Below are 5479 nucleotides of genomic sequence, written 5' to 3'. Positions count from 1 at the left end.
GGCCTAGAACCTCAGTTTTTGCGTAGTTTCCCTGCGAAGAGCCCTTAGCGACAGAACTTTTGAAGTGAGCTGCTCTGGGAATACATCTCCCAGGCCATGAATTCCTTAACCAGCATCATTTACCCGCTTCCTTCTCCGGCCAGCTCTTCATTCTGCTCTTGCATCTGACAGCTCTGGGGGCGGCGAGGAGAAGAGGTGGGAGTGGAAGGTTCTCAGGATTTCTGGGCACAGGGACGTGCTCAGCGCCTGTGCTGCCCTGGGTTTGCTGGGTGAACCTGGGCAAGTTAGTTAACCTCTCTGGGTCTCAGGTGACTCATCTGTCGAGATGGGGAAGTGAGGCACAGGGAAGGCCTTACAGTGGGCCAGGGCCTGGTAGCTGGGTCACGCCACACACGCTGTCTGCTGAGCCCAGAGACAGCCAGCAACTTGCTTATAAGCACACAGCCGGTAAGGAACAAACACAGCCTAAGTGCCAACTGCCATAACTCGGTACCTTCACACTTTGGAAATGAAGGAACGCCACAGACAATTAGATCTGAATCCTAGGCTAATCTGTAAACGGGGAAAAGCTGAGGCAGGTGGTGGGGGGCTGAGGAGCTGCAGAGCTGGGGGGCAGCATCAGGGCACCTCAGAGCATGGGGTGTGTGTGTGTGGGGTGCCATGATCCTAACTAGGATCTTGGAGCCGGAGTGACTGTGGGGCTCCTGGGAAGAGAATTTGGAGGCCAAGGGGCCGTGTCCCCGCCCTCCCACCTTGGCTGAAATGTTGGCAGATTCCATGATCCTGACTGAGCCTTGGTTTTCTCATCTGTAAAATGGGATAATCTTAGCAACTAGGTTACATACATGAGGGGGTTGTGAGAACTCAGGGCGCTGTTGTCTCTAAAGCCGGCACACAGTAGGTACGCAATCAGTGGTAAAGGTTGAAAACTCCAGCGGGTGCAAAGGAGGGCTATTCAGAGAAAGAACCAGGAAACAGCCTGTTGGCACCTCTCCTAAGAACAGTCCCTCTTAAAGCAAGGCTGAGAGGGACCCTGACAGAGGAGTCCTGGGTGGGAGGGGCCTGGCCGTGACCTTGGGTGACCCTTCCAACTCCAAAAGGCAGGAGGACTCGGGGAACCTCCTGGTCCTCCAGTCGAAGGTTTAAACGCGCCCCCCCCCATTAAGGGGACGGAGGGGAGGGGAAGGAGGAAGTGTTTTGGCTTCTATCCTCCCTGACTTGCCCTGGGGTTCCTGAGAACCTTGAATTCATTAGCGACGGCAGCTCTGAGCCTTGATTAAAAAGATGCCATCTTTTTTCCCCTTTCTCTTTCCCCCTCAGTTCTTTCCTGAGCAGTGATTTCAATTTGCAGCTGACTCTCTGGGATGCAGAAGAGGACGGGGCTGGGAGCGAGCTCCCCACTACCCAGCCTCCTCTCCCCCTCCCTCCCCCTTCCCTACACCTCCGTTGCAGGCCTGGATCGGACACACCTGCAGTGCACATCGATTGCCTGATTAAGGGGGAGATTGATTGGTCCCTGCTGTCATTAGCATGCAGTTAGCAGTGACCTCTCTGCCTGGCCTCCAGCCCGTGGCTCTGACCTGAATGGATCAGCGAGCCTGACAGGAAATGGGAACCTGGGGAGAGGAGAGGCAGGGCAAGGGGCAGGGGGACCTGAGGCTTCCTGGTGCCCAGGTGTGCTGGGAGTGTAGGGGGAGGCCCCTCACCTGGCTTGGCCCAGGACCTTCCACTGTGACCAGTGGGCCTCAGTTTTCCTCGCTTCGAAATGGGGAGATTAAGTGCAGTGTTTCCTAAGAAAGCTTTGTCCGAGTCAGAAAAGAGGGGGGCCCTTGCCACCCCAAACTCTTCATCATCTCCCCCACCCTCCCAGCCCCTCTGCCCACCTGGACCGGAAGCCCCCTTAAGCTGAGCTCTCCTTCCTCTTTCCAAGTACTTTCACCCTCATCGTCCCGCAGAGGGGGGCAGCAGCTGCTGGGGTGTGGGCGATGGAAAAGCCGGGCGTGGTTGGAAGGTCCAGGCCCACCTCTGGGGTGCCCACAGACCTTGATATGCACCCACACAGGACCTGAGAGTTTTGTGTGATGGCTGTCAAACAGCCATCGGGGGGCTGAGGGCGGGGTCCCGGGTTTATCCACATCTGTGGTCCAGCGCAAACACTGTGTGGTGGGATGAGGGCTGCCTGCCTGCCCTCCCAACTCCCGGAGGAGAATGATTTGACGCTGTCACGAGTACAGAAAACTAGCTCCACACGCTGTAGAACGAAGCCGCTCTTCTGTTTGCTCAGTGGCCGTGCGACTCGAAACTTTTTCATAAAGCAAAATTCGGAAACGCCAGGTGCTGTGAGACAGGTTGGGGGTAGGGGGTGACCCCAGAGCCCACGGCCTGGCGGAACTGCCCTCCCGGTCCTCAGAACGACACCCTGTGCAGCGCGTGTGGGCCGAGCCTGGAGAGGGAGCCTGCCAGGGTGGTCTCAGCACAAACTTTGGGGTCAAGTTTGAACCCCAAATGGGTCCCTTAGCAACTCTGTCACCTTCTGCAAGCTCCCAACCTCTCTGAGCATCGCCTTCCTCGTCTGTGACGTGGGATGATGTTAACTACCCTGGAAGGATCTCTGAAGGGCTTAAGTGAGATCGCTGACGCATGGCGTGGAGTGGGCACTCGCGATGAGCCGTAGGAGGACTGACTTGGTGGTTTCCACCCTGGTGAGCGAGGATACAACGCTGTATAATACGCTTTGCTTATTGACCTCCTGAAAGCATACGTAAAGGATTACTGTGAGCTCTGCAACCACAGGGAAGCCCAGTCTCATCCATCCTAGTGTCATCGATGCTGCTGCCCAGTGCCTGGGACACTGCAGGTGTGCAGATGTCGGGCGAGGTGAGGCATCTTGGACTCAGGGTGCTCCCAGGCTCTGTCCCAGGGTGGCTGGCTCAGCCCTGTGGGTTGGGACACCTCCGCCAGGGCTCTCAGAAGGTGACGATGAACTCAAGCCCAGACCACTCCTCTAGCTCCTCGGAAGGGAGATTTCCACCTGGCCACAGCGAGGGGATATACGGACCAGTGGATGGCCGTGGCGGGGGCCGGGTGGGCGTGACAGGAGAGCAGGTCTGGTGAGCACCCCTGGGCTGGGCAGATGTCTGTGTCCAGGCCACATGCTGGGATCCTGGGGGGTGGAGCCCATGAGATGGGAGGCCTCTTGGGTAAGGTCATGTATTCCTTTGCCAGGGCTGCCCTGACACAGTACTGCAAACCGGGCGGCTTAAACAACTGACATTTGTCTGGAGGCCAGAAGCTTGAGATCAGTGTGTCCGCAGGCCTGGCTCCTCCCAAGGGCCCCAAGGAAAGGATCTGCCCCAGGCCTGTCTCCTTGGCTTGTGGATGGCCGCCTTCTACCTGAGTCTCTTCTCTCTGTGCGTGTGTCTGTGTCCACGTGTCCCCCTTTTGTAAGGACATCATCTTGGAGTACAGCCCGCCCTAAGGACCTCACTTTAACTACGACCTCTCCAAAGACCTTGTCTCCAAACAAGGTCACACTCTGAGATACTTGGGGTTAGGACCTCAACACATGAATCTGGAGGTGCGGCCATGCCGGCGCATCGAGGGGAAGCGGCAGCAGCCGTGACGAACGTGTTCCGCGTGATCTGGTGCCACAAGCCCACCATCTTCACAGACGCAAGGAATCGAGCACCGTGTTCGAGCTGAAACGCACCGTCGAGGGCGTCCTCAAGCGGCTGCCGGAGGAGCAGCGGCTGTACTAGGACAGCCAGCTTCCGGACGATGGCAAGACACTGGGCGAGTGTGGCCTCACCAGCCAGACAGCACAGCCTCAGGCCCCAGCCACTGTGGGGCTACAGCCTTCAGGGCACGTGAAGCCTTTGAGGCCCTGCGCATCGAGCCCTTCTCTAGCGCACGCGAGCTTCTGGCTGTGACGAAGCCGCGGGGCTCAGGAGGCCGCGCCAATGAACGAACCGTGCAGTGAGAGACCACTCCACTTACCCCCGCAATAAAAGAGATTTGGGTGTCCCCCCAAAAAACTATGAATTTGGGTGGGGGGCACACTTCAACCTAGAACAGGTCCCTTTGAGCTCAGAGCAAGGATGGGACAGGGAGGTAGCTCTGGAGAGCTTCCTGCCTGGTCCAGCCCGCGGGAGGGCAGACAGAAACCCCCGGGGACTCAGGAAGCAGCAGCTCTTGGGGGACAAGCATGGGGCCGGCTTTCGGCTGCTGGCACCTGGCTGAGACGCTGGGAGCCTCGAGCAGGGCCTGGCAAAGCTGGGCGGTACCAGCCAGGGATGCAGGCCCAGCTGGCTGGGCCGGAGAAGGCTTCCTGTGAAGTCGCAGCCTTTGAAACCTTGACTAATAAGGTTTTCTTCTCTTTCTAAGTTGAACGCATCAGCAGCTTCATATAGGATCCCATCTGTCCGCTCCATTGCTGCCAGTCGGATTCTAGGCCCCCGGCCAACTAAAAAAACCAAACCAACTTAGCATGAATCTGCTTGACAAATACTTTTGTGAGTGTTCTGTTTTCCCTCGGCGGAAGAGAGGCCTCTTGACTGCCCTTCTGGGTCCGGCTTCCAGAATAAATCTAGGATCCTGCAGCCAAGGAGCCTGGGTGGCGTTTGAATTAGTATCAGGAGGTGGAAAGCGACAAGGAGACGGCTGTCAGCTAAATGCAGGGAAGGCGTTTTCCACCGCGGTGCTCAAGGTTGGAATGGAGGATGTACGGCACCCTGGGCCTGTTTCAGGGTTAGCACCTGGTCCATGGTAGTGTGAGCTTCTCTTCAGCTGGATGTCTCTCCCACGGGCCCCTTGAGCACAGTGCTCAACGCTTGTCATTAATAATCAATAACTTGTCATTAATTGTGGGATGATGAATAAGCGCCCAGGGAGGGAGCCAGGGCGTCACCAGGACTGGTCACCTATGGGTGTTCAACCTCTTGGTGGGACCCTGGGAGGACATCCACACCGCAGCTGGCTGACGGCAGCGCCCTGGGATTCCCCAAGGCCGGACACTGGAGGGGGTGTGTGTGGAGCGGTGGCAGGGGGCGGGGGAGGGGGATGTTTGCTGCTGGGCAGTCACCTGACTTCTCTGTGAGAGGGCGTGTGCCTAAAGGCGGGAGCTCATGAGGGCAGGCGCCACCCAGAGGCCAGGCTCCAGCAAAGAGTAAGCAGAATCCCTCGTGGGGGTCAGAAGAGTGGCTGCGAAAACCAGACGTGTTGCTCAGACAGAGCTCTTCCAGCAATAGGCAGACACGAAGGGGTCTGTGCCCGGCCCGCAGCTGAGCAGAGAAGGCCTCGGCTCCCGTGAGAGCGGGTGGCCCGCAGTAGCAGAGACACAACATCTGTCAACAAAGGAAGCGGCAGAGGACACTACACTGGGGGCCATTTCTGCAGGGGAGACACCTCGCAGGACAGTCGACTTGTTAACGTGCTCAACAAATCCCCGACAAATCCTGCTGTTTTTAGGACCCTCACCACG

The 5479-nt window shown here is 57.8% G+C and overlaps 1 pseudogene; it reads left to right on the top strand.

The window, feature by feature from the left end:
- The first annotated feature begins 3585 nt into the window (after positions 1–3585).
- On the top strand, positions 3586–3979 carry LOC115842831 (elongin-B pseudogene; annotated as a pseudogene).
- The last annotated feature ends 1500 nt before the right edge of the window (positions 3980–5479 follow it).

The sequence above is a fragment of the Globicephala melas genome, chromosome 6 (assembly GCF_963455315.2).
Source record: "Globicephala melas chromosome 6, mGloMel1.2, whole genome shotgun sequence".
Taxonomy (NCBI): domain Eukaryota; kingdom Metazoa; phylum Chordata; class Mammalia; order Artiodactyla; family Delphinidae; genus Globicephala; species Globicephala melas.
This window is presented reverse-complemented; position numbering and strand designations above follow the sequence as displayed.